This window comes from Leucopleurus acutus (assembly GCF_964270905.1).
Source record: "Leucopleurus acutus genome assembly, chromosome: 19".
In the NCBI taxonomy this organism is placed as follows: domain Eukaryota; kingdom Metazoa; phylum Chordata; class Mammalia; order Artiodactyla; family Delphinidae; genus Leucopleurus; species Leucopleurus acutus.
Window position 1 is genome coordinate 58,607,762 of NC_139161.1, and position 12,560 is coordinate 58,620,321.

General features: G+C 45.5%; 1 protein-coding gene across 7 annotated transcripts in view; it reads right to left on the reverse strand.

Annotated features, from left to right (window-relative positions):
- Positions 1–12,560, reverse strand: part of SPECC1 (sperm antigen with calponin homology and coiled-coil domains 1) — a gene marked incomplete at both ends in the record, with an annotated part of 176,713 nt that overhangs the window by 88,633 nt on the left and 75,520 nt on the right. The window lies entirely within an intron of this gene.

Below are 12,560 nucleotides of genomic sequence, written 5' to 3' on the forward strand. Positions count from 1 at the left end.
GGCGGCTGTTGCCTCCCTCCATCCCCCTCCCCTAAGTAACTACCGGGCTCTGACTGGGGTTTCTGTACCTGTACTTCAGCGGGGAGCTGACTACAAGCTGAGCTACTCAGCATAACCTCATCCCCAGCCATGGCTGCTGGTTCAAGGCACGGCACAAGCCCCCCAGTCAAGGTCCATGAGACACAACCCCTGGGCGAGTTTCTAAAACATACTGGACACGGGTGAGCAATCGTGTTAAGTCTGGCGATGGCTGGCAACCACCATCACAAGAGGAAGGTGAGGATGCAGGGTAGAAAGAAGGAAACCGAGCTCTTAGTGGACTGTGGAGCTGTGCAACAGTCACCCTGAGGCTGGCCCTACCCCTAGCCTTCCAATTACGCAAGCCAACAGTCACCCTCCATAAGTCACCCTGAACTGGGTTTTCTGTAACTTGCAACAGAACGCATCTGAACTGAGAGTCCTGGCAACTAAACAAAATACAGGATTGTTGTGAATTCCTAAATAAACACTCAAAAATATTTTATCATTAACTTTTTTTTTTTTTTTTTTTTTGCGGTACGCGGGGCTCTTACTGTTGTGGCCTCTCCCGTTGCGGAGCACAGGCTCCGGACGCGCAGGCTCAGCGGCCATGGCTCATGGGCCCAGCCGCTCCACGGCTTGTGGGATCTTCCCGGACCAGGGCATGAACCCGTGTCCCCTGTATCGGCAGGCGCACTCTCAACCACTGCGCCACCAGGGAAGCCCTATCATTAACATATTTTGACTGAGCACAAATTCGATGAAGAAATCATAAGACCCAAATAATACTAAGGAGACACTGATCTGATTCAATGACCTATTATTTTTAACCTAAGTGTGAATGCTGTGTGCATTTATATTCATATAGAAACAAGAACCAACAGGATAAGGGCCCAGTATGTTCATCTATGGTATGGTTTTCAATGCCAAACGGATTTATATAACATGGAAATGATTCAGGATTTAGAATACTTATAATGGGAAATGTAAGGTACGGAACTATTTGTTATTTTCCCCTATACCACCATCGTTATTTTTTAGTCTTCATCTATAATACATTTTTAATTTTCACTTATACTACTCTAGACGATGTCAAAAAAAATTCTAGGGGTGAAAACCCAGACATCGATCTCCTAAATGCTCTAGAAATAAAACCCCCTTGGAGGTTAAAGTATAAAATGAAAAAGCTGGACCTCTTTTACAAACTCAAAAGACATTTGATGAATCACAGCCGATCGCAGTAACTTATACATTTGCACCGTGGGTTGGAGGCCTCTGCTGTGTAGGGAGGGTTGGGAGCAGGGACGTGCCCACAGGCTGGCAGAGGCCTCCGTCTTCTGAGGCAGAAGCAGAAACCACTGTGGTGAAACAGCTCTGAACCCACTGCCAAGACAGCTCCTGAGACATGAGCAGCTGCATCTCCCAGCATCCCAGAATCCGAGGGGATGAAATGGAGGCGGGTGGCGTCCTCTGCTAAGTGTCTGACGGCTGAGTGCTTTGAAAACTTTGACATAATAAAGGCTAAACTGTCATATTCATACACTGGAAAGTTATGGTTTTTAAGTTAACTTTTCCAAATTAAGCTACCAGAAAGCTAAGAGCACGATAATACACATGTAATGCATGTAGGTGTCCAGACGCCTCACTTGCCATCACACTAAACAGTGATGAAGAAAAGATGCATTTAATTATTCTTATAAAATGAAGATTAAAACCACTAAGCGATAAAACATTTTAGTAACACCAGCCCTCTGGAGTGAAGTAATCTTGGCAAGGACCATAATGAAAACTGGAGGGTAGCTAAAGTTTTGACATAATTACAGTCAGAACAGGCAAAGCTGAGAGTCCAGGACTGACTGTCATAGAGGCGGTTTCCATTCCTAATAACACCACTAAAAGTAAGGCTCTTTTTCAGCTATTTGTTGGTTTGGGAAGAATGACGGAGGACCGTAGACCAACCCAGGCATCATTCTCAGCTGCAGCTTCAGTCCTTCCTGTTGCCAACAACCCTTGGTCTGCTCGCCACTTGGTGTTGCTCGTGCCTTATCTAGACCACTAGGAATTTGCTTACATCAAACCAAAGGACGTTATGAAATGCACCCAGTTGTAGATTATGAAGCACACAGTCCAGCTATACTTTTACCACATCTGCTCCTTTTTCCGTTCCTGCCACTTCACCCCCGGAGACCAGTACAATTTGCCCCCTGATCTTCTGAAAGCCTCTTCCCATCTCTGGACACATCTTTTCAGAAACTGTAACGAGCCGAGGTTAAGTTGAGAGGGTTGCTAAAATTCAGCATCAGACCAAACTAAGGTGGGTGTCGCTCCCCCACCTGTGCCCAGACACCCCGGCACTGTCACTGGCAGGGGGGCGGTCCCCCAGCTTATGATGTCATCCGCCAGAAGAGTTCCTCTTCTCAGTTCTCCTTCAAGTACTGAGTTCAGAAGGCTCACCACGGAACCGTCCATCCTGGGCACGCTCCCTCGCACGGGACAGCGGGGCAGGGCGACAGCAAAGGTGGCGGGAAGCCTGGGTCCATGGACAGGGCCCGGCTCAGCTGGCGCCCTGAATCTTTCGTCTTCTTCCCCTCCTCACACCAGAGCACGGCTTACTCCTCACCAAGGCTGGTGGTCCAACTGCAAGAAGTTAAAGTAAAAGCAGGCTCCACCTAACGTGATCATTTTTTTTAAGCCGCGTGTGACGTGTCACGTTTCACAATGCCAAATGAAAAACTGTATTGTACTGTGGTTGATCACAGGTGCACCCAACTACGTATCACAGAGACACACACGGGAAAGGAAGAGAGAACACAACGGGAGAGTGTTAAGCTGGTCGGACTGTGAGTAATTTTCCTGTTTCTTTTTACAGTTACATTTATGCAATAAAGAAAAAAAGAGGAGGGAAAAATCCTATCATGCCAACACACAGAGAGAGAAGGGGGTGGGAAAAATTAATCTTTCCACAGAACAAAAAGCACGTTGTAAGTAACAATAGCGCGATCATTTCAATCATGGACCAGGTTTTCAGAAGTGATTCTCAGGAGCTGAAGATAAAATATTTTCAGTCCCTTTCTGACTTCCTCATCTTACCTAAAGAACATGCTACTGGGGCTGTTCTAACGTGCACGGGTGAGGGAAACGGTGGCATCCTGAAGTAAGCGATTAACCTTTGGTTTAGGCACCAAGGATCTGAGGACCTGCTCTACAGGAGATACACGTGGTTCACATCGTCACACGCCTGTTGCCCTGCCTCCTAAACACAAGGGGACTCACTCGTTCTGTGTCTAAAAATCTAAACTACTAGGTTAGTCTTTACTGTTAAGTTTTTTTTTTTTTTAAAGCACTGACTAATTTAATCCTCACATCCACGGTGGCATTGGTACTTTTTTGTTTTTTTAATTAATTTATTTATTTTTGGCTGTGTTGGGTCTTCGTTTCTGTGCGAGGGCTTTCTCTAATTGTGGCAAGCGGGGGCCACTCTTCATCGCGGTGTGCGGGCCTCTCACTATCGCGGCCTCTCTTGTTGCGGAGCACAGGCTCCAGACGCGCAGGCTCAGTAGTTGTGGCTCACAGGTCTAGTTGCTCCGCAGCATGTGGGATCTTCCCGGACCAGGGCTCAAACCCGTGTTCCCTGCATTGGCAGGTGGATTCTCAACCACTGCCCCTCCAGGGAAGCCCCTACTGTTAAGTCTTCATAACCTTTTTCTCGGAAAGTTCCAATAATTTCTTCACCGTCAAATCTAATTTCCCCGGGCTCCTTGTCCCTCTCCGCTCTTGGCCGGCGGCTCACTTTTGAGAATCTTCACTCTTTTTATTCACGTTTGACACTGGCACCAAATGTTTTTCAGGTTCTCCCATTCAAGGAACCTTGAAAACATATTTAAAACTTCCCTCCCCCTTTCTTTTTGTAAGCAACCAGTCGGTCACTCAAACGTATTAACTGGTTTTCGAAAAGTCTCCACATTTTTCCTTTCCCTTCAGTATTGAATCTAGGCCAGGTCCTTGGGATGTTCCATTGAAATTTCTGAAACGTTCTCACAGGGCTTCCTGATTCCAGCCTCTCCCACCTGAGATGTTCTGGATCAGTAACCCTTAAAAAACTCTCATTTTTCTGTTCCAGAATCTGTAGGTATTTCCTCTCGTCTGCTGCATCAACGTCAAACCTCTTCCCGTGGCTTCAAGGTCACTCCAAGGTCATGCATAATCTCTAAGCACACAGCCAACCATACTCACTATTTGGGTGTTTCTGCTCTCCACCACCCCCACTGAGCCCTAGCCAGTGTCCCCAATACACATGTGACTTGTGGTATCATTCTCTTTCCACTGGATACTTCAGACTGGCATTTAAACACACTGAATTCTCTTTAATTTAAAAGATACATGCACCCCTATGTTCACAGCAGCACTATTTACAACAGCCAAGACATGGAAACAACCTAAGTGTCCAGTGACGAATGAATGGATAAAGAAAATGTGAGATACACACACACACACACACACACACACACACACACACACACACACACACAAATGGAATACTACTCAGTCATAAAAAAGAATGAAATAATGCTATTTGAAACAACACGGATAGACCTAGAGATTATCATACTAAGTGAAGTAAGCCAGACAGAGAAAGAGAAATATCATACGATATCCCTTATATGTGGAATCTTTTAAAAATGATACAAATGAACTTCTTTACAAAACAGAAACAGACTCATAGACATAGAAAACAAACTTATGGTTAGCAGGGGGAAAAGGGGAGAGAGGGATAAATTAGGAGTTTGGGATTAACAGATACACACCACTGTATATAAAACAGATAAATAGGGACTTCCCTGGTGGCGCAGTGGTTAAGAATCCGCCTGCCAATGTAGGGAACACGGGTTCGAGCCCTGGTCCAAGGAAGATCCCACATGCCGCGGAGCTACTAAGCCTGTGCGCCACAACTACTCAGCCAGCGCTCTAGAGCCCGTGTGCCACAGCTGCTGAGCCCATGTGCCACAACTACTGAAGCCCACGCGCCTAGAGCCCGTGCTCTGCAACAAGAGAAGCCACCGCAATGAGAAGCCCGTGCACCGCAATGAAGAGTAGCCCCCGCTCACTGCAATTAGAGAAAGCCCACACGCAGCAACGAAGACCCAATGCAGCCAAAAATAAATAAATAAATGTATTAAAAAAGAAAAAAAGGGCTTCCCTGGTGGCGCAGTGGTTGAGGGTCCGCCTGCCGATGCAGGGGACATGGGTTTGTGCCCCGGTCCGGGAAGATCTCACATGCCGCAGAGCGGCTGGGCCCGTGAGCCATGGCCGCTGAGCCTGCGCGTCCGGAGCCTGTGCTCCGCAACGGGAGAGGCCACAACAGTGAGAGGCCCACGTACCGCAAAAAAAAAAAAAAGGAGAAAAAAACAGGTAAATAACAAGGACCTACTGTATAGCACAGGGAACTATACTCAATATCCTGTAATAACCTATAATGGAAAAGAATCTGAAAAAGAATAGATAATTATATATGTATAACCAAATCACTTTGTTGTATGCCTGAAACGAATGCAACACTGTAAATCAACTATACAATAAAATTAAAAATTTTTTAAAAGAATAAAAAAAAAAAAATCTGAATCCACATCTTCCTCCAGCTCATCTCTGATCTGCCCCTCCCCCTCCCAGCAGAATCCTGCCCCAAGCTGTGTTTACTGGTGGCCTTCATGTCTCCCCCTATATCCCCTCCTCTGCCCACTCCCATTACTCAACCAAATGCCAGTTCATCAGTGACCTCCACTGCAATGGGCGTTTCCAATCCGCTCAGCAGGGCGGGAACAATACCTCCCTTTTTGACACATGCCTCCGATGTCACACGCTGACCTACTCTCTCTGACCTCAGCAGCCACCCCCTGTCTGGTTCCTCCCCCTCCCCGCTCTCTGCATGCCGGAATTCCTCAGATCTCAGTCCTGGGCCTTTTCCCTTCTCTTATTACAAATATTTTCTTGCTGCTTCTACTCAGTGCCATGATTTTAAACATCACCTACATACTGATGACTTCTACATCCCTTCTCTCATTCGGTCCTCTCCTCTGAGCAACATCTGAATATCAAACAACTTCATAAGCATAACTGAATTACCACAAAAATACCTCAAGCTAGATAAAAGGGAGAAAGGAAGGCTAGGAAAGTGTGAACAGAATGGGCAAAGGCCCTGGAGTGCAGGGAGGGTGAGGCAGAAGGCTAACTGGCAGAAGGCACTCAGGGAAAGTCTTGCCATTGAGATTCAAGGTGACACACATCCACTAAGACAAGGCCAGGACGCTATGGAAAAGGAACAGAGATAAAACAAGAAGAAGCTCTCAGCAGATTTAAATATGTTTTTCAAATTAAAAGATTCAACGGAAGGAATGGAATGCAAAATCAAGGAACTCTCTCAATGCGCACAAGAGAATCGAAACAAGATGAAAAGAGAAACACAGAGGGCCAATCCAGGCAATCAAATAATCAATTAATAGGAGTCCAGAACTACAGATCAGTGGGAACGGAGTGGAGGAAATAATCAAAGAACGGACACACAATTCCCCAAAGTTGAAGAATGCTGAGTCTCCAGAATTCGTGTCAGGCAAAAAGATCTACATGGAGATAGATAAATATTTTTTAAAGTTTCAAAATACCAAGAATGCCTGAAAGTTTAGGGAAGGGGTGTGAACTGAGAATGAGACTGGCCATCATCATGTACAGGCAGTACTGAATGCTAGAAGGCAACAAAGTAAACGCCTTCAGAGTTCTGTGGGAAACTGATTTTCAACCTAGAATTCTATACCCAATCTAACTATAAATCAATCAGAGAGGTGGAAAACACGTTTCGAAACACGCAAAGTCTCAGAAAATTAAATGGTGAACACCCTTTCTGAGGAAGTCATTTGAGGATGTGCTCCAGGAAAACAAGGAAACAAATCACAGAGAAGAGGAGGAGTGATCCAGGAAGCATGGCCCTATCAGAGGAAAGTGTTCAAGGGAAGTCCAAGATGGTAATCATGGAGCAAGTCTGGAGAACAAGCCCAAGCTGGGTGAGAGGACAAAGTGCCTAAGAAGGGAATTTCTTTAACAGAACACCTCATCGGATGATGAGTACGGGGGGTGAGAGTGGGGGGGTGGGGGGGGGGAAATGAGGGTATAATAAACATGGTGAAGAAAACAGAAACCTCATAAAAACAAGAAGCCACATAAGAAAGGTAACAAAATCATAGCACATGACTTCACTCTGCAAGGAAGACTATCTATGTAGTCATAAAAACATTAATACTACTTAAATTGACACCAAGTAGGAAAGACCCAAAGTAGGAAAGACTATTTTATAGAACATTTGAATACTATCATCCTTGTTAGCAAAAAAAGTTAAAGTACAGATGAAAGAAATTGAGAGGTAGAAGACAAGGTGGAGAGAGCTGGCAGAAAGGGGTAGAGACAATAATATCCATCCTCATCTTACAAATGGAGAGGCCAAGATACTAAATACAGTTGACAAAACAAGAAAAAAAGATGAAATACATTATTAAAATAAAAGAGGTAACCACGAAAGGAGCTAAAAATAGTGATATTATGACACTGGGAGGAGGTGAAATGTTATGAGTTAAATCCTCATCTATCACAGCAGGAATCCACAAAACATCTAAACTTGAAAAATTAAAATATAGCAATGTCGGGGCTTCCCTGGGGGCGCAGTGGTTGAGAGTCTGTCCGCCTGCCAGTGCGGGGGACACGGGTTCGTGCCCCGGTCCGGGAGGATCCCACATGCCGCGGAGCGGCTGGGCCCGTGAGCCATGGCCGCTGAGCCTGCGCATCCAGAGCCTGTGGTCCGCAACGGGAGAGGCCACAACAGTGAGAGGCCTGCGTACCGCAAAAAAAAAAAAAAAAAAAAGCAATGTCAAGAGAATGATTAGACAAGCCACAGACGGGGTGAAAAAATTTGCCAAATACGTATCTGATCAAGAACTGTTATCCAAAATACACAGAGAACTCAACAATAGGAAAATGAACGATCTAATTAATGGGCAAAATATGTGAACAGACACCAAGCAAGATATACAGATGGCAAGTAAGCATATGAAAAGATGCTCAGTGTCGTATGTCATTAGGGAATTGCAAATTAAAACAACAGTGAGATACCGCCGCACACCTATTAGAATCGCTAAAACCCCAAACACTGACACCAAATGCTGGTGAAGATGTGGACCAACAGGAACGCATACCTTGCTGGTGGGCACGCAAAGTGGTACAGCCACTCGGGAAGACAGAGTGGTGGTTTCTTACAAAACCAAATATACTCTTGCTGTGCAGTCCAGCAACTGCACTCCTTGGTATTTACCCAAATGAGCTGAACATTTATGTCCGCACAAAAACCTGCACATGGATATCGATAGCAGCTTTCGTCACAGTTGCCAAAACTTGGAAGCAACCAAGATGTCCTTCGGTGGGGGAATGGATAAACTGTGGTACATCAGCCAATGGAATATTAATCAGTGCTAAAAAGAAATGAGCTATCAAGCCATGAAAAGACACAGAAGAACCTTCAACGCATATGACTAAGTGAAAGAGGCCAATTTGAAAAAGGCTACATTCTGTACGATTCCAACAACATGACATTCTGGAAAAGGCAAAACTATGGAGACAGGAAAAGAGATCAGTGATTGCCAGGCTTTTAAGGGGGGCGGGGATGAACAGGCAGAGTGTGAAGTATTTTATGGGCGGTGAAGCTCTTCCGTAAAATACTTAGATGATGGATATATGTCGTTATACATTTGTCTAAACCCATATAATGTACAAACACCAAGAATGAGCCCTGGTGCAAACTACGGACTCTGGGTGATGATGACATGTAGGCCCATCGACTGTTAACAGGCCCACCGCTCTGGTGCGGGACGCTGCTGGTGGGCGAGGCCGTGTGTGGGTGGGAGCAGGGGGCATACGGGAAATCTCTGTACTTTCTGCTCAGTTTTGCTGTGAACCTAAAACTGCTCTGAAAGTCTACTAAAAAAAAACTAAGCAGCATTAGATGATGAAATGGTTACCTTTCAGAAGCGGGACACAAAAGAAGAAGGTGACAGGCAGCAGTGGCCTGGATTTTCATAATAAGGGTCTTGCCCTATTTCATTTTTTTAACCTGTGCATCTGTCACTCTGTTAATAAGACTTAAGAAAAAGAAATGTGAGCGTCTGTGGATGCAGGGTGGAAGCAGGTAATCAGCAGTTGGTTTTACAGGCAGCGCTGATCCTTTGGACTTAGAACAAACGAGATAAAGGAGGACAGCTTGAGGCCACTCAGCAAGCAGCAACACTGCCGTGAGGAGTCTCTTATCACGCCTCCGGCCGCTCCTTGCCTGTGGCAGTTAAGCCTTTCCATAGCTGGACTGCCTTCCGGAGAATCTCAATGGAGTGATTTCCAGAAATTCACACATACCTCATATTAAAGTTCACAGAAACTCCCTCTGCAAACCAAACAGAGGAAAACACACGAAAGAGTTCTACACGCACACAAATGAACCAAATGACGTGCTCATCTGGCTTCCTTCACCGAAGGCAAGCAGTAGGGTCCACATTCGGAGCTGGTTTTTGAAACAGGACAAATGGGCTGTCTCATCTTCACCTCACTCTTCTTTCTCCAGAACGCAGAATTAACTTCACTCACGCTCCATTTCGTCAGCGACTTGGGTGAGGTTTCAAAACACCCGGAAATCTGCATTCTTCTCCTTCCCAAACACTCACGCTGGACCGCAGCCACGACGTACAGTGCTCCAGAACCGGGGAGCTTCTGAACAAAAGACCCCTAACACCCAGGAGGGGCTCTGGCCTGGGGAGGACACAGTGGCCGCTCTGTGCCGGGTTCAAGGCGAGATGGGGCAGGAGACAAAGCGGCAGTGTTTGCAGAAGAGCTTCTTGCACGCGGCCCGAACAGCCGCTCGATTTGTCATCACCAGGAAGAGCCGAAATGCAAACGGGAGCTGGACGGGCAGCTCCCAAGGTGCCGGCCGAGAGGCACGGGGGGACAGCTAGTTTCCCTTGGAACCAAAGTGGCCCGGACTTCGCCCTGCAGGCCACGTGAGCCTCCTCACATACCATCCTCATTGCCTAACCCTAGAGCTCAGCATCTGCACGCAGGAATCTCCCAGCATCCCCAGGGTCTCCAGGCAGCAAACGCGAAGAATGAGGGGGATCTGGGGGCGGAGGGGCTCTAGTGAATGAAAAGACCTGCCTCTCCATGCACAGCCTTCCTTCAGGTCAGACAGAAAAGATGGACCTTGCGAGGCTTGATGCAGGGGGGAGCGACCTATCTCGGATCATGATTTAGCTCTGGCTCCTTAAGATGAGACACTTGGCTGTATCTCACAGCGAACCCCAAGAAACTTCCGAGTTCCACCATTAAAAGATATGAAATTCACCTGAATTTGCGCTTGGAGAAACAAGAGAATTAGGTGGACTGGGCAAGCTGAATCCTATTGATCTGATTAGTATCACTTTTCTTTCTCTCTCTCTCTTTTTTTTTTAACCACCCATAGGTCAAAACAAACAAAGAACTTTAAGGAACTGTCCACATTCTTTCAACTGGAGTTCACAATGTAGGCAGTGATAACAGCTTTTGCCATGTGTGGAGGGCCTTGGTTTTCACAGCATTTTCATACACATTATGAGGCTCACAAGAATCAGCTGGCAACGTGCTGTTATCTTCATCTTATGGAAAAGGAAAACGAGAGCCTGAGAGGCCTCACAATTTGCCCGAGGGTCACATAATAAGTACATCTTCTGAGACCTAAGGAGGCTCAAAATCCTGTTATTTCAGAACTGGAAGAAAAAGAGAAATCATGCAGCCTCATCTTCCACGAAAAGTAGTTATCGACAGCATCCAACTTCTGCTGCTGTTCTGCACTCTCACGTTGGGCCCAGCATTAGCTGCTTCCACTGCTGAGCAGCTCAAATAGTCGGACCTTCCTTCTTTATACTCGGCTAAACGGTGTCTTCGTTAACATGGCACATGTGGGTTCCAGTTCTGAAACCATCTGGAACCACAAACAACAAATGGACTGCCTTTTCCACGTGACATCTGAACATCTGAGGGCAGCTTTCATCCCCCTGGTCTTCTATTCTCGAGACAGGACATTCCTAACCCTTCCCGCCAGGCCTCCCAGGACCCGGGGCCAGTCACCAGATGAACTGCCTGGAGATCCCCTGATTTAGCAAGGTCCCTCCGAAATGTCACCCAGAATCTCAAAAATGCTGCGGACGTGGTCACTAGGAGTTTTTGCAACAGAAAATCCAAGTCAAGCTTGCAGTAATAAAAAGAGAGGTTTTGGGGCTCACAGAACTGGAAGTCCAGGAGCGGCCCAATGTCAGGTCCAGCTCAGCAGGAAGATGTCCTCAGGGCCCATTTCCCTCCATCCCTTCCCGGACAGGTGCCCTTCATCAGTAAGCTGCTCTGCCTCAGGGCCCAGGATGCCCCTGGCAGCTCGAGGCCTCATATCTATCTGCACACCCCCAAACCCAGTGAAGAGCGCTAAGTCTCTCCCAGAAGCCCCGACAATGTCTCCTCACATCTCAGTCTGACTGGACCATCCTCGTCTCACTGATGTCAAGGGATCGGCTGATCTACTAAAAGTGGAGAAATGGTGAATTAGCCAAGGAGAATTCCTGAAAGAAGAGGGAAGTAGATGCTGGAAACAAACATCAAAGTTTCAGAACGTGTTCACAACGTGGTCTGAGCAAAGCTGAGTCGGTTTCCTGGTATAGTACGCCAGTATGGGAATACAGCATAGAGAAAATGGCATAATACTCCAGTTCAAAACGAAGAAACAAATAAGGCTTCAGACCCCAGCACGGGATATTAGGCAACAATTAAAAATCAATCGACAGATGAATGGATAAAGAAGATGTGGTGTGTGGGTATATATATATATTTTTATATATATATATTTTATATATATATATATATAATACACACACACACACTGGAATATTACTCAGCCATAAAAAAGAATGAAATAATGCCATTTGCAGCAACATGCAGGCAAGTAGAGATTATCATACTAAGCGAAGTAAATCAGAAAGAGAAAGGCAAATACCATATGACATCACTTATATGTGGAATCTAAAATATGACACAAATGAACTTATCTACAAAACAGACTCAGACAGAGAGAACAAACTTGTGGTTGCCAAGAGGGGCATGGGGGAGGGATGGATTGGGAATTTGGGATTAGCAGAGGCAAACTATTATATATAGGATGGAGAGACAACAAGGTCCTACTGTAGAGCACAGAGAACTATATTCAATATCCTGGGATAAACCATAATGAAAAAGAATATATATATATATTTATATAAGTCAATTTGCTGTACAGCAGAAATTAGTACAACATCGTAAATCAACTATACTTCAATAAAATTTTTTTAAACGTATACTGTTTGCCATACTTTTAGTGTATGTAATGCATATATAATATATATATATTACATATATACAATTACAATATCTAATACATACTTATATGTATTATATATGTATTATAA